Raw genomic sequence first — 20,344 nt, 5'->3', positions numbered from 1 at the left:
TGTTTAAAACCACACGCACCCAAATTGCATTATTTTCAACACACTTTTCCTCAAAAAGATGCATTTTTGTATGCATCTTAAGCTAAAACATATGTGGTGGATTCATCAAAGTCATTGCAATTCTGCAATGAAACTCTGCTTCCACACACACCAAATCTGCTCCACTAGGATCAGACAGCAGGTTCAGCTTGTATCCTGAAATGACTTCTGGTCAAAGGTGGGAACCATAGGGTTGCTATTAGCAGATGTTGGCTTTAATCATATGCCACAGCACAGCGCCCTTTTAATGAAATGATGTGAGGGCTGGCAAGGAACACAGCAACAGACAACATAGAGGATGAACATCTGCCTCAGTAGCTACTCAACACCTGTCATTCCTAAGTGGTGCCTCATTGCCCAGGGAGGGCCAAATGGAACTTGAGAAAAAGAGCTCACAATGGACCTAATTAGATCTTAGATCTGGGATACCTGCTGCCCTCTAGAGTTTTGGACACCATTGGTCATGCTGGCTGTTCCCTGCTTCTGATCTAAGTAGCCCATAAGACCATTGGGTCAGGAGTCTGAAATTACTTCTCTGCACCATTGCATCCATCAGTACTGTCTACCCTAAAGATGGGGGACCTGTGTCCCTCTAGAGATTGTTCGACTCCTGACGCCCATCAAACTTCACCACTGGCCTCGCCGAGTGGGGTTGATGGTATCTGCAGTTCAACTATATATGAAGGGATACAGGTTCCCCACCCCTAACACAAAGAACTCCGTCCTTCCATAAGACCATTCAGAATCTAAAGTCACTTTCCTGTACCACTGCCTCCATCAGTACTTTTCACTCAGATGATGAGGAAACTGTGGCCTTCCAGAGGTTGGAAACATTGACACACACAAAAATTCCTGAGCAATTTGCTATATCACAAAGCACATCTCACTGGTTAAACACACATTTGGCCACAAAATAGTTACAGCTTTTTATTGCATGCCCAGGCAGAGACCCCTGACCCCAAGAGCCACCCGGAAGAAATGAATGGTTTATGCCAATGTGTTATGGGATTAAATTGGCCCTAACTTTATTTAAACCTTCAAATGAAGGAAGACCTTGGTTTAGGCAATGGGCATATATCCCTCCCAGTTCCTGCCGGGGATCTGGGGCACATCAGGGTAATCAGGTCTGTCTCGGAAGTGGGCGGCTCTGGAGAACGTTTGCTTACGCAGAGGGCCCGCCCCCATTTTATCGCGATACTGGGGAGACCACTGACAACCTTTCAGCATATGGCCAGTGACTCCCCTCCCTCAGCCGACTATGTGGTCTCAGGTAGGCTCTGCCCCTTTTAACTACGCAAAGAGCTCCGCCTCCCCCGCCACAGATAGGTTCATTAGAACTGAGTTTGGTGGGAGCCTCAAAGGGCTGTAACTTGGGGACATGGACCAGGAACTTCTGCTGTTGTCTCAGGAAACAGGGTGCTGCGCGTGGCCACGCAAAGAGTGCCCTCCGGTTGATGGGAGAGCGGTCATTACAGTGGGTCCCTTCCAACTCTACAATTCTATGATTCCATGATTATTTTAAAGTCAGACTTGAAATTGGTGTGTGTTTAGTGTATATTATATTTCTTATGGGAAACCTATGACCACTGGAAATAATTGGTAGGGAGTCAAAAGTTTTTTCTAGAAATAAAATCCTCAGGCCCTGGATGGAGGTTAGAAGCTCATCTGACGCCCATTCATTTGTTCATCTCAACATAATCCTTTTCAAAGCAATCCTATAAATGACTCCTTTGGACAGGAGGGAGAATGACAGGGTTAACTACTGTTGAATATCTTTAATCACATACATTTAAAAATGAAGGATGTCCACACAGTCAAGCATGCACACTGGATGACGGTGCGGTAGAGGCCAACCATTGAGGATTAAGGGAGACGTCAGCATTCTTGAGTCATGCCTCATTGCTGGGGGAAGGGTCTACAGAGCCATATAAAAAGCCCCACCCTCAGCAGTTCTTCACACAATCACTGGATCCTAAACTCACGCCAACTCCTCCTGCTGAACAAGGTAAGTCAATGAGCAGAGTTTGCTCATTGTTGTTGCTTTCTTGACCACAGGGGAGCTAAGGCCTCCCAACGACTCTGATCTTGCAAAGGCACTAGTTCGCACCATTGATTTTATGCTTCGGAACCATTCTGGGCCTCTTGCCACATTATGGGCAGACTATCCCAGGGTTTAGGTAAGGTAAAAAGGTAAAGGACCCCTGGATGGTTGTTGTTTAGTCATTTAGTTGTGACCCCATGGACCAGAGCACTTTTCGTGACCCCATGGACCAGAGCACGCCAGGCCCTCCTGTCTTCCACTGCCTCCCGCAGTTTGGTCAAACTCATGCTGGTAGCTTTGAGAACACTGTCCAACCATCTTGTCCTCTGTCATCCCCTTCTCCTTGTGCCCTCAATCAGGGTCTTTTCCAGGGAGTCTTCTCTTTTTATGAGGTGGCCAAAATATTGGTGCCTCAGCTTCAGGATCTGTCCTTCAAGTGAGCACTCAGGGCTGATTTCCTTAAGAAATGGATGGACTTAACCTGGATGGTTAGGTCCAGTCAAAGGCGACTATGGGGTTGTGGCACTCATCTCGCTTTCAGGCCGAGGGAGCCGGCGTTTGCCCACAGACAGTTTTTTTTGGTCATGTGACCAGCAGGACTAAACCACTTCTGGTGCAACAGAACACTGTGACGGAAACCAGAGCACACAGAAATGCCATTTACCTTCCCGCCTCAGCGGTACCTTTTTATCTACTTGGACTGGCATGCTTTTGAACTGCTAGGTTGACAGGAGCTGGGACAGAGCAATGGGAGCTCACTGCATCGTGGAGATTCAAACTGCTGACCTTCTGATTGGCAAGCTCAAGAGGCTCAGTCCCTTACCTTTCCCGCCCTGACCTGGCCACAGTGATCCATGTGACGGTCACTTCCAGGCTTGACTACTGTAATTTGCTCTACGCGGGGCTGCCCTTGGAGCTGGCCCAGAAACTCCAGCGGGTGCAGAATGCTGCAGTGAGGCTCCTCACGGGGTCTCTGCCATGGGGGCATATTCACCCAGTGCTTTTCCAGCTGCACTGGCTCCCAGTGGAGTACAGGGTCAGATTTAAGGTGCTGGTTTTGACCTTTAAAGCTCTTCATGGCCTCGGACCCTCGTACCTACGGGACCGCCTCTCCCGGTATGCCCCACGGAGAGCCTCAAGGTCCATAAATAGCAACACTCTAGTGGTCCCTAAGGAAGTTAGATTAGCTTCAACCAGAGCCAGGGCCTTTTCAACACTGGCTCCAGCCTGGTGGAACGCTTTGCCTCATGAGACCAGGGCCCTGCAGGATCTGATTTCTTTCCGCAGGGCCTGTAAGACAGAGTTGTTCCACCTGGCCTTTGGCTTGGAGCCAATTTGATTCCCTCGCCTCCCCCTCCCCCTCTTTCTTTTTTTCTTTTTCCTTTCTCCTCCTGTGATTAGGCTGTATTTTAATATTTTAATGTTTCAATATTTTAATGTTGTATTTTAATCTTGTTTTTAAGTTGTATTCATTCAACTTGTTTTTATTATTGCTTGTTAGCCGCCCTGAGCCCGGCCTTGGCTGGGGAGGGCGGGGTATAAATAAATAAATAAATAATAATTAGACACCCACTTCCAAGGGTTTATAACAAAGCAGCATTCCAGACTCTGTCTATCCCATATTATTTCTCAAGTAAAACCTTGTAGATGTAAAGCCACAGAGACTTCAGATCTAAACTTTGGAGGGTGGCAGCCCTTAGGTGCACTAAGAGCACTGCTGAGCATAGAAACATTAAGTCCAAATCCCACTTTTGCCAGTCTCCACAATGCAGGGCACTGACATGTAGATAGTTTAATGTGTCTGAGGATGATGTGGTTGGTTCAAGGGCAATGTCTTCTTCCCTTTCAGTGCTGTCTACCTTCCCCACTGCAAATATGTCGTGCTGTTCCCAGTGTGGCTGCTCTCCCTGCTGCTGCAAGCCGTCCTGCGGTTCCCCCTGCTGCTGCTGCTCCCCCTGCTGTGGCTGCTCCCCCTGCTGCTGCGGTCAGTCTTGCTGCAGCGGCTGCTGTGGAGGACAGTCCTCCTGCTGCTGTCCCCCCTGCTGTGGTTCCGGGTGCTGTGGGTCTTCCTGCTGCGGTTCCACATGCTGCTATCCCAAGCAATGCAGGTGCTGAAGGACGCCAAGGGATGCTCTGAAGGCAAGCAGGTGTCTATGGCTTGTGGTCCAGAGCCACCACCATTACCAACACTATCAGCTTGATAGCACTGGTTTCAGTGACCTATGGTTGACTACTTGCTGAGCTCAGTGTCTCAACTCTGTACCTTCCTTCTCTCCCCACCCCCACACATTGTAGATTCCTCTCTTCTTTCTTTACCCTTCACAATGAAATTCCCCAAGGTATTTCTAACAGTGTCCCCATGACCACCTCAATGAGTGGGATGCTCACCTTTCTGTCTCTTCTCTTCTCCTTCCTAACTCCTCTATTGTTGTAGCATGTAGTTGCCCGCATGACGATGAATAAAATGGTAAACTATCATACATAGTCTTATTTTAATTTGTTGCATGAATACACATCTCCAAGAGTGCTGCTGCGAACCCAGGTGCAAAAAATATCGGGTATTAAGGTGGAGAAGAAAGTGAAATACAGTGGTACCTTGGTTTACGAACTTAATCCGTTCCAGAAGTCCATTCTTAAACCAAAGCGTTCTTAAACCAAGGCGTGCTTTCCCATAGCAGCGGGGGACTCAATTTACAAATGGAACACACTCAACAGGAAGAGGAACATGTTCTGCTTCCAATGCAAAGTTCACAAACCAAAACACCTACTTCCAGGTTTGCAGCGTTCTTAATCCAAGTTGTTCATAAACTAGACTGTTCTTAAACCAAGGTACCACTGTATTTGGATAACAAATAAGAAAGCTAATCTGATCCAGAACAATTAAGTGGTTGTGTGGAGTAAGATTGGACAAGGTATGGATACATGGGGGAGGATGAAATTCTCTTTATTGGGTAGGATTTTGGTGGTAAAAATTAAGGGTGGGGAGACCTTCCAACAGTTCAATGTGCATAAGGAGTGCATGCTTTGGATGGAGGCCATACCAATTCCAATGTACTACATATTCAACTTGAGGGATCCAGGACCTGAGTTCTTGAAGAGCTGCTCCAAGCTGACATAAATGATACTGGGCTAAATGGACAAACAATGTGAATGTGCTGCGAAGGAGCTTTGTATGCTCTTTCACACATATGATATATATTGACTGTACAGGGTTCAGCGGTCAGAGCTTCCTTAACTCATCCGTCATTGTTGGAGTCATTTGACTTGACTAGATTCTTTTTCCAGCTGAAGCAAGCCAGTCTCCACCTCTTCCCCCACCTCTTTCTGGTTTCTAAAAGACTCAATCTCCGGCTTTTTCAAGATTCTGGACCTGCTAGCCCCCCCTCCTCCTCTGGAGTCGAGCCTAACCCCCTTTTTTCTCCTGCATCCTGTTCTTTCAGCTCTGTGTTACTTTCAGAACTGACAGGCTGCATTCCTGAGTGAGATAGGCTTATCTCGCTTTCACTGTGTGAAGGAATCAGGTTTCTTCTACTCTGTGGCTCTCTTCCCTCCTCTTCGGATTCCTCTCTGTCTGCCAGCATGGGAACATCCCTGACATGTAGCGTGGGGTGGTGGTGCCAGAGGGGCTGTGGCCCTAGGTGTGGATTTTTGAGAGGGCATGAAGCAGGCAACCTCGATTCTCCTCTCTTGATGTCTGAGGAACCAATGCTCATGGAGAGAACCAGGCCGGGCTATGCTGAGGATGCTGACTTCATGCCCACCAAGTGTCATGTGGGATGGCTGGGCTTCCCCCGATTAGGGCCCTTCAACTGAACATACCAATGTTTTGTTAGAATTCCTGATCTATGATTGCAGTCATAGGATTGTTTGTCTTTCACATGACGGTATATGTTTTGACTCCACAGAGTGGGAAGTGACGGAGACAGGAGGTTTGTGTTACTGTGTGCCGTGAAGTGGGACTATTGTCCTTTGTTCTTTTTCTCTTTGCTGTCTGATGCTAGAGAGAGAGGGAGCCATGTTGCAGTGCTCCTTGTGTGTTTATATGTAAATAAAGTAGATTAGCCAAAATGCTGAGTTGCTGAGGTCTGTCACGCATGATGTGCAACTCTGCAGATCCCTAAGTGTGCCAGTGTCGGTTGGCATTGGTCACTGTGATGTTCGGGCTGAAGAAAGCTTTTGAAGCTCCCGAATGATTGACCAGGTGGGAGAGAACATGCCAGTCGGGCATGTGTCTCTGCCAGGGTCCTACTCGAGTGTAGGCTGCACTCCTGACATGTTTGAGATCTGTTACCTCTAGTTGGCAGGTCACAATTCCTCCATAAAAACGTTCTCTTTCCAAATGGAATCAAACCATAACCAGCCCTACTCACAAGCCTCCACTGATGTTTTTATCTAGAGGGAACATTTCTCAGAACTCAAAAAAGCTTCTTCTTTGCTTCAGTTGAGGATAGAGATGTGTCGGGGATGTGGCTGAATAGAACACCTGGGAAGAGTCAGACTCTGGAGATGAAGGACTGACAGTACAAAGGGAGCCAGAGTCTGACTCTGGAAGCAAGAGATTGTAGCAGGAGTGGGTTAGTTTGGCCCCCCTTTATCAAGAGTTCCCAGACTTGGAGAGCTCACAGGCAGAGGGAGGGGAGGCGATAGAAGACATTGAGGGGGTTGCTATGCAACCAGGAGGGAGACAGTGTTTGGAGGAATTGTCGTTTGATAGCCAGGGGGGTAGTTCACCCACCTTCTCCTTGAACCAGAAGAGCTGAAAGGGTTAAGATGCGATGGAAGTACAAAAGAGGAAGGACTGGACTTTGGTGCCCTACGTGTTGTGATGGGGCGGAGAATCAGAGTGACCAACTCTTAGCTAATGGCAGCAGGCCCAAAGCTGCTCTCTGGATGTAAATTGTAAATAAATGTACATAAAACTTCCAGGGACTCATTCATTCTTATCGGAGCTTGCTTGCCCGCCTGAGATCAGTGTTTGTATGGATATGTGTAGAAACCAGCCTCCTGAATATAGATAACATTTGCATCCATTGTTCTGCTCACTTTTGTCTCTGGGGCTGCCCAAGTGACCTCGGAGATTTTGCTCAGAAGAGAATGAAGACCCCTTGGTTGCAACCCTCTGCATTACTTCATGAAGCTACTGCAATTTCCCATGTATCGAGGTGAAAGAAGGCAAGAAGATGACATAGATGCTTTGGGATTTTTATTACTTGCTGTGAATTCGGTTAGATTTTGTATCTGCAGAGGAGCGATTCAAAGAGAAGAAAGGAAAGAGAGATAATCCTATAATAAAGAGAACTCGTGTGGCATGCCTCCTTAAAGGACAACAAAGTAAAGAGAAGATCAGAAGAATTTAGGGTTCAACAAGGAGGCAGGTGCAAATGTAACACTTAGGCACTGGTGGATTCGAGACATCAGGCAGTGCTGATGAGGCAGCAGGTCTCAAGACTGAATTTCTTCAGCACCAGCCTCCTTGCCTAGGGTAGCAGCAAGAGGAACCACCACTGCTGCAGCCACCTTGCCTAGGGCAGCAGCAAGAGGAACCACCACTGCTGCAGCCACCTTGGCTAGGGCAGCAGCAAGAGGAACCACCACTGCTGCAGCCACTTTGGCTAGGGCAGCAACAAGAGGAACCGCCACTGCTGCAGCCACCTTGGCTAGGGCAGCAGCAAGAGGAACCACCACTGCTGCAGCCACCTTGGCTAGGGCAGCAACAAGAGGAACCGCCACTGCTGCAGCCACCTTGCCTAGGGCAGCAGCAAGAGGAACCACCACTGCTGCAGCCACCTTGGCTAGGGCAGCAACAAGAGGAACTGCCACTGCTGGAGCCACCTTGGCTAGGGCAGCAGCAAGAGGAACCACCACTGCTAGAGCCACTACTACCAGAACCACAGCAGGGGCAGCAGCAGCAGGGGCAGCAGCAGGGGCAGCAAGGACAGCAGCAGCAGCAGCAAGGACAATAGCTGCAGCAGCAGGGGGAGCAACCACAACAGAAGCAGCACGACATCTCAGCAATGGAGAAGGAAGGCGGAGCTGAAAGAAATCAAGGGATTCCCCATTAAGCAAACAGAACGTCCGCAGGCATATTGGAAACACATTAGATACACGCTCTGCATTAGGAAGACCAATAGAGAAATGATTTTCAAATATTGTCCTCCCATCTCAGCGATCCTAAAAGTGTGTTTTTTGTTATTACACTCTTGCTTGGGTTCTTTTTTAAAAAATAATAAATTATTGATACACCAAAAAAGAAAAAGACAAGACAAAAAAATACAAACAAAACAGTGATAAAGGCAATCTTAGTTACAAATCAATAAAGCAAAAAGTGGTCCTTGGAATATAGACCCCACCTCCCGTCCATTCCTTATTTCAATTATCTATTATTTGTTGCCAATACACATTTTTATCTTAAATTAACTAATTATTGATTCATCTTAGATTTCAGATCTTTCTTAAATCTACTACTAAAGTTACTCAAACACTGCGACAGAGTTTCAGCTACTGTAGCTGTTTTTCAAATAACTTCCCATTTTGAGATAAATTCCTGTTTTGATTGGTTCTTTATTTTTTCTGATAAACTATCTAACTTCACTTTTGCTTGGGTTCAATATTGTCCTGGCTACATTACCTCTACCTTTCTACTTGATTGTTCGCAAGCAATCTAGAGCATTGTAGCTTTATTTGTTCAATTTTTATTCATTAAATTTGTATACCCCCTTCATCTGAAGGCGACAGGGTGGTTCACAGCATAAAAATACAAAATGGCGGGGGGGGGGATACATAACAAAACAGAAACAATCAAATAACCCCTATACAACAAACCCGTTTAAGAGGCCATAAAACGTTTAATCAGCCAAAAGCCTGGCTACAGAGAAACGTTTTTGCCTGGTCCCTTAAGATATGTAGTGAAGGCATCAGGCAAGTCTCTCAACAGAGAGCATCCCGCAAATGGGGAACCAACTCAGAAAAGGACCGTTCTTGTGTTGTCATCCTCCAGATACCTCTTGTAGGGGGAACACAAAGAAGGACCTCAGATCATGATTGCAGGGTCTGAGTCAGTTCAAATTGGGGCTGGTGGTCCAGTGCCAGATTTACGTATAAGTTAAACAAGCTATTGCTTAGGGCCCCGCTCTCTTGGGCACCCCCAAAAAATTTAAAGGAAAAAACAACTGGATGTACATTTCCAAAATAAAAGATAAAAAAATAGAAATAAAACCTACATACAGCAACAGTGTTTTGTGTTGTGTAGGCTCCTATGATGTAAGTCATGGGCCTCGCCTGCTAACCTGCTTCCTAAAATATCACTGGTTTGCTCCTTTCTATATATAGGGTGCCTATATTCTGCATGGACTGGTTGCATGGCAATACGTGCAAATGGCTTTAGATACCTATTAGGTCCATAAATTACCAAATAGCATATATTCAACACAAAAAACAGTGACAGCTGGGCATATAAAGGGCCCCATTACCTGCAGTAGCTTAGGGCCTCATCAAACCTAAATCCGGCCCTGAGGTGGTCTCTGAGGTGCTGCAGTCCTGAGACATTTAAAGGTTTAAAGCCAGCACTTTGAAATGGACCCAGAAACTAAATGGTAGTCAGTGCAGTTGGGCCAGGATTGAAGTAATATAATCAAACCACCTTGCTCCAGTGAGGAACCTGATGTAAATCTAGGATTAGAATTGGAATCTGTACAATTATGCTTCCCTCTAGCAACATCTCCTCAAAGGGCAAAATATCAAGATATCAAAATATCAAGAAGGACACTGATAATAGTCAGGCTGTGCAAAAGCAGAGTTACAAGAATACTATCTCAATAACCTTTGTTTCCCTTCAAATAAGGACACAGCAGAAATGAACAAAACTGGAATAGGGCTTACCTGTAGTAGAGTTTGTTGTGATTATCGGATCCAACGAGTGAGTGAATAACTCCTGAATTGCGGATCTTTTATAGAGATCTGTGCATCCTTTCCCAAGTGATGAGGCACCACACAAGAATGACGAGGTCTCCAAATATTGTCCTCCACAACACCATCATCCAGTGCGTAATCCTGGACTGTGTTCCTACCCTTCATTTTTGAGTGTATGTGATTAAAGCTATTTTGCAGTAACTAACACTGTGATTCTCCATCCTGTCCAAAGGGGGCATTTATAGGGCTGCCTTAAAGAACAATGATGTCGAGATGAATGGAGTTTGTATGCATTTGTCCCTGAGATCCAGAGCCTAAGGATTTTGTTTTGTTTTGTTTAAGATCATGACCTTATTTTTTTACTACCCTCCGTAGCATAATAAAGCACTTGTGATGATGACTCCAGGCCAATGTTATTTAAGGTTTACCTCTTTTTTTCTTCATAATTTGTGGAGGTAGAGCAAAAGGAGGGGTCTCTGAAGTTCAGCGTGAGTTCTGATGTGAGGGGAGATTCTTTTTCTAAGTGACGCATTGGAGGTTGATGGCGTATGGTGACAATTTTTCTCAGCGATTCAAGAACAGGGAACCACATGACTGTGGGGCTAATTAGGTGTTCCAATTCAGCCCATGGGGCCTCCCCCCCCAACTGCACCCACCTGCCCCACACATGACCTCAAAATCAAGAGGAAGCACAGCTGTCAAAACAAAATCAGAAGCCTTGGGGTTTACAATGGTTCTTAGCCCAGAGTTGCTTGAGATAATCTTGGTTCATCTGATGAGTGATGACAGCAAGCCTGTGATGATTCATGCAGGGATCCCAACTTGAATAAAATATTGGGGGGGGGGGGGTTAAGCCCTGCCCTGCATAATCAATCACATGACATAGTGCATGGACACTATTTGAATGGCAAAGCACATCAACTTTTGGGGCCCCCTCAAATATTTTATTGGGGGGCTGAAGACCTCTAGGAGTTGGCTCCTATGGATTCAAGGATGGAAGGATAGATCAGTTGGAATGCCCTCTATTTCTCTATTTTTCTAATCTTATGATAAGCAAAGACAGCAAGCCTGAGATACATTAGACTCTGAACCAAGGATGGCTGACTGTCAACTTCAAATTCTCCCCAGTTCAATTTTTTTTTTTTAAAAAAATGATATTTATTAAGCATTTTAAAATTACAAGGGAAAAACAAACAGCAATCAAACAATACAAATCGATAAAAATCAAAATCAAAAAACAAAAACAAAACACTTAACACATCAAAATCAAAAAACAAAAGTAAACCACAAAAATTTAAAAACAGATCCAATATTCCCAAATCTTTAACTGTCATTGCCTTATTTCATTGACCTCCTCACACCTCCCTTTTTTGTATTCTAGTTATTAATTATCACAGCAAATCCTTCCCATTTTTCATAATATTCTGTCATTAAATTACCTTAATCTATTTTAACCTTATCTTACCATAAAAAACCCTAAAACTTAAAACTTAAATCTTATTTATACCAATTTCTCATAACCATGACATATTCTTGCATAGTTCTTTTTAATATTTCTGCTAAAGCCAAATAATTTCGTTCCAACATTTTTCTAATACTCATTAATTCTACAAAACAATCCTAAATAATTTTTTTTTAAAAAAACTTTCTTCCAATCTTCATCCAACGTCTCTTCCTCCTGGTCCCGGGTTTTGTCAGTCCTTTCTATCCCATCTATCTAGTTCATTAACCTGGTAATCTTATGTCTGAGGCCCTTAAGTCTCTTTCACGTCCCTGGTATTTAAAAGCATGTTTCAAGGTCCCTCCAGAGTTGAGGACCCCCACAACCCCCAACTCCTCACGGCCCATTGCCAGACTTGAAAAGTCAAAACACCCCTGCATAGGGGGGTCTATCCAGCCCCCCATCTCCAAGCCAAACAAAACTCTATCTCTCCAAATCTGGCTTTTTCCAAGTTCATTTGTCAGATCCAACAACTCATGTTCCTGCTGGGCCACAGCTCCCTCCATCTCTGCCACCCGAGGTCCAGCAACAACCTCCTCCCTCATCTGATCTGTCAGAGCACACTCATGAGTTGATTCCTGGGTGGGTTCTATATAGATACCCACTACCTGTCCAAAATTTCTAATCGCAACAGTCATCAAATCCGTCTTCTCATGTAACTGTTCCAATAAAGCACTTGTCTTGCAGAAAGCACGCACCAGAACCTCTGAATACATTGTTATACAAGGTCAGAAGTCTGTTCCCACGATCTTAATCTGTTTGCAGCTGTGAAGCTCCCCAGTTCAAATTTAATAAGAGTTTCACAAGCTCCCTCTAGGGGAAGAACTTCTATTTGTATCAATCTCTTTTCTTTTCTTTTCTTTTTTTAACAGCAGATCTAACAACAAAGTTTCCTTTTTCGGATATTTTGTCAATATTTGTTCCTTTAAAATGTGAACGAGAACAATGGAATCACTATGTTTCTCTTCTTTTAACTGTCTGTCAAAAGCATTTGTCTATAGTCAATGAATTTCCCAAAAACGTTTGTCCTTTTTTAAAAAAAATGATATTTATTAAGAATTTTAGAATTACAGAAAAAAGAAGAAAGAAAAGGAAAAAGAAAAAAACAGAAAAAAACAAACCACAGTCAAACAATACAAATTGATAAAAATCAAAATCAAAAAATAAGAACAAAGCACGTAACACAACACAATCAAAAAGCAAAAATAAGCCACAAACATTTAAAAACAAATCCAATATTCTCAAATCCTTAACTGTCATTACCTTCTTTCTTTGACCTCCTCACTCCTCCCTTTTTTTGTATCCTAGTTGTTAATTGTCACAGCAAATCCTTTCCATTTTTCATAATATTCTGTCATTACATTACCTTAATCTATTTTAACCTTATCTTACTATAAAAGACCCTAAAACTTGAAACTTAGATCTTATTTATACCAATTTCTCATAACCATAACATATTCTTACATAATTCTTTTAACATTTTTGCTAAAGCCAGATGATTTCGTTCCAACATTTTTCTAACATTCATCAATTTTATAAAGCAATCCTAATAAAAAAAAAATTCTTCCAATCTTCATCCAGCGTCTCTTCCTCCTGGTCCCGGGTTTTGTCAGTCCTTTCTATCCCATCAATCTAGCACATTAACCTGGTAATCTTATGTCCGACGCCCTTAAGTCTCTTCCATGTCCCTTCCGCGGCTCTTCTTCATATTTATACCTGTACTTTACTTTGTCTCCTGCTCCTTTCACTCGTGGGAACTCCAACTTGACAGTGTTTTTGACCCTTCTCGACAAATCAGTCCCTTTTCCATATTCCACACTAAACTCCATGTGGTATTTAAAAACATTTTTCAAAGTCCCTCCAGAATTAAGAGCCTCCACAACCCCAAAAACGTCTGTCCTGACACCCCGCTCCCAGGTTCAAGACGGTGGGAAATTACTTTTCTTTACACTCTCTTCTGCAGGTTTAAACAATCCAGAAAAAATCCCCCCTCTTCTCCTGCTTCCGAAGGGGGTTCAGTAGTTTTAGATGATGAAAGATGATCCTTTACAAATGATTTTCTAAACTCTAGTTTGCCATGTCTTTGCTTTAATCTATCTACAAGAAACGGAAGGCTGACTTCCTGTTTAGACCTTCCCGCTTCAGTGCCAAATTAAGAGGAATTTCTTAATCCAATTTTCCGTTCTACTCACAGATCGTTGTTTAAAGTCCAATTGTCCAAATTTGATCTGCTCACGGGTAGTTGTTTTTGTAGCCAAATTGTCCCAGGAAAAAGGTAGCGCTCTCCGGCAACGGCTGTGCGGCTTCGCTCCACGGAAGAAGCAGTTCACTCTCAGCACCGCGCCACTAGCCCCTCTTCGCTCCGGAGCCCGTAATTGGGTTCCTTTATGAATTGGGGGGGCGTGAAAGGTGCCCGCCGAGTCCCATGGTCACAGGCTTCATCCGCCTGTGATTTTTTAAAGGGTCCCCGCTTCGCCATAGCGGAACAGACCCGTTTTCCGTGGAGCCAGTCCCTCCGGATCAGAGGGAATCCGCCATTCCCGATGGCGCCACCCCGGAAGTCTCCCCAGTTCAATTTTTTTCCAATCTTATTTCCAGTTCTCTGCATTCCTACATAAGTTTCTTTTTTCTTTTATTTAAGTTCTTGGTGAACTCATCATCAAATTTATCCTAATATACACATTTTGGGGAAGAATCCCTCACTAATACTATTTTTGTATGTTATTTTTACTGTTAGGCACATTTTAATGAAAACTTTAGCCTACTATGTGCATTTTTCGTACATGTTTATTTACTGGAGCACTGCACTGCAACATTCAAAGAGGCACACATTTTGAAGAGCGGCTGTGTTTCAATTCACAAAATACTTCCGGAAGGGAAGCAATTTGATAGCTTTTCCTTTAAATGTGAACGGAATTAAATTTCTCCCCCATTGCCCACCCCCTCTCTATCCTATTATGTATTAGATAGGTAATTTATTACGGTCAAAGACCAGCTCACATAACATAACACAATAAAAACAGCGTTCATAAAGATAAAATATACAATCGGAGCAGATTGCCTCAATAGCTCATGAGTTAAAATTGAGTTATATACATACACCTGTACAACTGAGATTTGGGCTACCATAAAAAAAAAGGACCCTGAGGCACCCCAAAGGGTGACTTCAGCATTTCCCTAGTAAGCTATTTTATTCTAGAGGATGATCTGTGCCTACAAATCTGGGTGCAGAATCTGGCTACCAGACAGGTCGTCTTGTGATCTTTGCCTAAGAGGAGAGAATTAAGTTTAGACTTGTCTGAAAGACCGGTGAGCCTCTTCAGCAAAGGATCAATGGTGTCTCTACAGATCTCAACATAAAAAGGACATCTAAAAAATATATGTTTGGGGCTTCCTATTTCCCCTACAGTTCGAAAGCACATCAAAGTGCAAGTAGATAAATAGGTACTCCGGCGGGAAGGTAAACGGCGTTTCCGTGTGCTGCTCTGGTTCGCCAGAAGCAGCTTTGTCATGCTGGCCACATGACTGTGGAGCTGTCTGCGGAGTGAGATGAGTGCACAACCCCCAGTCGGTCACGACTGGACCTAATGGTCAGGGGTACCTTTACCTTTACCTTTATTTCCCCTAATGGGCAGGCGCAAAGTCTCTGTGCCTACAGGACTCTTCTATAGGAGCCTTCCAGAACCGGTGAGGGCAAGGCCAAGCTTCTAGCAAGAGTAAAACCCTTCTTGCCTTTCTGGATGTGAGGAAATAGAGATATGTTGCTGGAGTGGCTATGTATCTCCTGTTTTCTATGATTTTATAACCAGGGACCCTTGTATAGTCCTGTTGTCTCTCTATGTCTATGATTCTTTGCCTAACCACGGATCTAGCTTATCCTATTATGTATTTATTTATGACTGGAGAAACATTAGATAAAAACCAGCATATATGCTGCTCCCCATGCGGCTAAACATTTATGTATATCTATTTCTGAGTGCTCTGCAGCTGGTTCACAGGCAAGATCTTGCTTTCCTTCAGTTCTGCCTTTCTTCCCCATCACAAAGATGCCATGCTGTTCCAGGTGTGGCTGCTCTCCCTGTTGCTGTGGTGGCTGCTGCAAGCTGCTGTCCCTCCCTGCTGTGGTTCTGGTTATTGTGGCTGCTCCAAATGCTGCTATCCTGAGCAATGCAAGTGCTGAAGAACCCCGAGGGAAGCTCTCAGTGCAAACAGGGAGCTGGCAGCTTGACAAACTACCCCACACCACCACCTCCACCATCAGTGCTTGCTGACTTCTGACACTCATTAATTTCCCAAGTTCAGTGCCTTAAGCATTGCACCTGCCTCCTTTGATGAACAGCAATTTCTTCTCACCTTCTCCTTAGTTCCCTTTGATGTGCTTGAGAAGGAGAATTGCTTGTCGTACATCTGAAAGGCTCATCATTTTGGAAAATGCAGCACTCTCTCTTCCCTTTCATGTGTTTGAGTACCTCTCTTGTTTAGTAAAAGTATAGATGGCAGATATATAAAAAAATCCAAACCACAGTGCACAGAGTTGTTGTATTCCTCTGCTGTAAGATGGAGGTAGGTGATATAAATCAATGAATGAATAATATTATTTTCATGTGGAAAGTAACGCCATCAAGCACTGGCTTCTAAAGGGCTGTTGGGCTGGGCAAGGCCAATAGCCAAATCCTTGGCTAGTAACCTTTCATTGCACATAAAATAAGAAGAAAGTGTTCTAGGTCAGTGGCAGAGCACATGATGTTCCAGGTTCATTCTCCAGAAACTCTGCTTGGATAATTCCATGATATATTAGCAGATGTGGATCTTGGCAGATCCATCTTAGCAGATGGATGATTCCATGACATCTTAGCAGGGAAGAAGTCCCTCCATCTGATATCTTGGAGAGCTGTGAGAGACTTCATGGGTTCTACTGCTTACCCAACATTTAGTTTCCTCAACTGAAGACTGTTAATTGAATTGAATTGGAGACTATGGTGTCTTTAGAACATATGGCTTTATTTACACATATATACTACCTCAGCCCCTTCATGGATCACTGCCTTGTCGTGGCGAAGGGGCTTGAATAACTCAGAGAAGCTATGAGCTATGCCGTGCAGGGCCACCCAAGATGGACAGGTAATAGCCGAGAGTTTAGACTAAATGTGATCCGCCTGGAGAAGGAACTGGCAAGCCACTCCAGTATTTTGCCAAGAAAACTCCATGAACATAAAAAAGGAGAAGCTTTGAGAAGAAAGTGAGAGTTTCCAAGACATGCTGTGGTCCATGGGGTCACGGAGAGTTGAACATGACTAAGATGACTAAACAACAACTACTACTACCTCAGCATGGGATTGCGGGGCACACAGCATTAACACTCCACAGGTCTTGTCTCTCTATCATCTTTATCCTTCTGGGATAGTTTATTCACCTTTGGTCCCCACCCCGCACTCAGCTCCCATTTATGTCTCCTAGAAGCTGTCAGTGTGTGGCAGCAGCCACACTCCATGAATGGCGAAGATTGGTCAGCTAAACCAGTTGAGTGTATCCAATGAGGCTCAAACCCTCGGTGAGTTAGGGACTTCTCCTGCATGCAGAAACAGACTCTGCCACATTGAGTGGACAAGGCTAATAGTGAGCCCAATGGACAAGAAGGCAGTTTTTGTATGTCCTCTAGAGAGAAGTGTTGGGCAGATGGGGTTCTCCAACCTGGGAAGGTAGCCCATCTAGGAGAAGATAAGCCACATGACCTGTGCAAGAGCACAGCTGCCCCAAATTGGATGGACAGTTGAGGGGTATGAGTTATGTGTGCAATGCATGTGCTCTGCCACTGGGCTACAGCCCTTACTCAATACTGTATGTGCAAATGGATATATGCAAAGGGAGAGAAATTGAAATTGACGTATCTTCCTATCTCTTGATCAGAATCTAGTCCACTGCACCGTAGGCTTGTTGCCATCAGTAATCTGCTGATCTGAGATGACTTCAAGGCTCTCTTGCCCAGGGTCAACTGGAACTCCCCTAAGGCTTCTGATTGTGCTTTGGCAGGTGCATTTTGACCTGACTCTGGTGTCATGTGTGCAACACATATGTGCGATTTAAGAGAAAGGCCCCTCGAGCTGAATTGGAACCCATAGTCGATCTAATTAGGCCCACGGCCCTGTGGTTCTCCACTCTGGAATTACAGAGAAAAATGTTGCTGTTACAATGAGTAATCAGCTTCCGATGCATCACTTTTTAAAAAAAAAAAAAAACAACACACACACACACACACACACAAACCCAAAAAAGCCAGGAGATCACCCCAATTTCAGAGACCTCTCTTTTTGCTCCATCTCCACAAATCATAAGGAAAACACTAAAGGCTTTTACAAGATTGGCTTTAAATCATTATAAAAAGTACTTTTTATATATCTCACACAGGGCAATAAAGCAAAAAAGGTAATAATCTTATAAAACAAAACCCTTAGGCTCTGTCTCTAAGGGAGAAATGCACATGGCGTCTGTTATCCTCAACATAATTGGGGGGTTTTTAAAAATAAAAATAAAACACTATAAATGTTTGTGTTTTACCATGTTTCTTAATGCTGTGAACCGCACTGGGATCTACAGATGAAGAGTGATCTGCAAATTTAAAAAATAAATAATAAAGCCCCCCTTTGGGACAGGATGGAGAATTACAGTGCTACTACTGCACAATAACTTTAATAACATACATTCCGAAATGAAGGATATGAACACAATCAAGGATTACGCACCGGATGATGGTGTTGTGGAGGACAGCACATGAAGACCTCATCATTCTTGTGTAGTGCCTCATGACTTGGGAAAGGATGCACAGATCTCTATAAAAAGACCCTCAACCCAGGAGTCCTTCACTCACTCATTGGATCCAACATCCACAACAAACTCTGCTACTGAATAAGGTGAGCTCCGTTCCAGTGCTTATTCATTCTGGGTCTGTCCTTGTTAGTAGGGAAGCGAAGGTCTCGAGGAGGTACTCTTGCAACTCTGGTTTTGCATTTGCACTGCCTTTCTGTTTATCTCCTTCTTGGTAAGAAATATTACCAAGAAATATTACCAAATATTACCATATTCTTGGTAAGAAATATTACCAAATATTACCAATATTATCTTACACAGGGATACCTGAGGAGATGTGGCTTGAGGAAAGCCTAATTGTATGGATGCAAATTTTGATCTCTCTTGAATGCAAAGAATCTAATGTCTCAAGAAGGTCTTTTGGACACACATTGTTTTATCCAAAATGTGCATTTATTCACACAAATTGAGCTTGCCTTAAGGCTTGGATTCAGCTATTAGGACTGGAAATAATGCTGAATATTGTCTTGCGAAGAATCTAAAGTAGTCCATTTTTTTTCCCCTGACCAAGCATGCCATTTGATGCATTATAGGACTTTATGGGCTCAGAGACAATCCTCTCAGATACACTAAGCTCAGATCTAATGAAGTGTCAAAAGAAGCTCTGATGAGTTCTCTTTAAGCGTTACATCACTTGATGCAATGTGTAGTGAAGTTACATCTCAGATCAGTCTAAAGTGATAATACTGGAATATTACTCACCCTTTAAACACTTACATTCATGAGAGAACCAGCATGGTCTGTGGCTCTTGGCAGACAGTAGAGTTCACAAAAGACCTGCTGTGCTATTGCTGAAATGGCTCTGGGCAGTCAGCCTGAGCAAAGATTGATGCCCAGCGCTCTGGATTGTCACGGGCAATCAAGTAAAAGGGCAGAGGTGCACAGGGCAATATCACAGCTAAGCAGAATTGCAACATGAGCAATCAAAATGCACTTGTAGGCTCACCGGGAATGAAAACATGTCTCTGCTGGTCTTCCTAAAGCAGGGCATGCATCTCATGTGCTTTTTAATACGCCTGAGGATATTGTGGTTGCTTAATGGGAAACCCCTTAATTTCTTTCAGCTCCGCCTTCCCTCTTTGTTGCCAAGATGTCGTGCTCCTCCAATTGCTGCTGCTGTCCCTGCTCCTGCAAGTGCTGCTGCTGTCCTTGCTGCTGCAAGTGCTGCAGCATCCCATGCTGTTGCTGCTGCCCATGCTGCTGTGGCTCCCCCTGCTGTGGTTCTGGTTCCAGCGGTTCCAGTGGCTCTTGTGGTTCCAGTGGCTCTTGCGGTTCCAGCGGCTCTTGCGGCGGCTCTCGTGGATCTTGTGGATCTTGCTGTTCTTGCAGTTCCCAGGGCTCTGGTGGCTCCGGTTCCAGTTGCTGCTATCCCAAGCAATGCTGGTGCTGAGGAACCTCTGAAGTGTTGAGTGCTGCTATCTCCTCGGTGCTGGCCGACGCCTTCAATTCACCCATCTTTGTGCCTTACGTTCGCACCTGCCTCCACTGATCAGGCCTGGTTTCTTCTCACATCCTCTTTATTCCACTCCGTTGTCCTTCCAGGAGGCATGCCTGTTGCGTAATCTTTCTCATATTTGGTGGATGGGATGATCTCCTTTTTTCCTTTCCTCTCTTCGAATAGCTGTGGATACAAAATCTAAATGTATACATGGAAGCTAATAAAAAAACCAAAAGCATATACATCGTCTTCTTGCCTTCTTTCACCTCAGTATGTGGGAGATTGCAGTAGCCCCATCAGTTAAAGCAGAAGTTTGGAACCTTGGCAGCTTCCTTCTCTTCTAGGCAAAATTCCTGAGGTCCTGTGCCAGTAAAGGTAAAGGTAAAGGGACCCCTGACCATTAGGTCCAGTCGTGGCCGACTCTGGGGTTGCAGCGCTCATCTTGCTTTATTGGCCGAGGGAGCCTCCAGGTCATGTGGCCAGCATGACTAAGCTGCTTCTGGCGAGCCAGAGCAGTGCACAGAAACACCGTTTACCTTCCCGCCAGAGCGGT

The 20,344-nt window shown here is 44.3% G+C and overlaps 3 long non-coding RNA genes across 3 annotated transcripts; 2 read left to right on the top strand and 1 right to left on the bottom strand.

The window, feature by feature from the left end:
• Window positions 1–2,000: 2,000 nt before the first annotated feature.
• Window positions 2,001–4,558, top strand: LOC308465592. Its single transcript, XR_013980512.1, has 2 exons — window positions 2,001–2,044; window positions 3,930–4,558. It is a non-coding gene; the product is annotated as an uncharacterized lncRNA (long non-coding RNA).
• A 2,710-nt stretch (window positions 4,559–7,268) lies between these two features.
• LOC308465479 lies at window positions 7,269–10,043 on the bottom strand. The gene is made up of 2 exons (XR_013980470.1): window positions 9,959–10,043; window positions 7,269–8,113 (listed from the first exon to the last, which is right to left on the bottom strand). It is a non-coding gene; the product is annotated as an uncharacterized lncRNA (long non-coding RNA).
• An 8,240-nt stretch (window positions 10,044–18,283) lies between these two features.
• On the top strand, window positions 18,284–20,031 carry LOC308465768. Its single transcript, XR_013980563.1, has 2 exons — window positions 18,284–18,397; window positions 19,418–20,031. It is a non-coding gene; the product is annotated as an uncharacterized lncRNA (long non-coding RNA).
• Window positions 20,032–20,344: the final 313 nt, after the last annotated feature.

The sequence above is a fragment of the Podarcis pityusensis genome, assembly GCF_964106645.2.
Source record: "Podarcis pityusensis genome assembly, chromosome: 16".
NCBI classification, from domain to species: Eukaryota; Metazoa; Chordata; class Lepidosauria; order Squamata; family Lacertidae; genus Podarcis; species Podarcis pityusensis.
The sequence above is the reverse complement of the archived record's forward strand: the minus strand, read 5'-3'. Positions and strand labels throughout refer to the sequence as shown.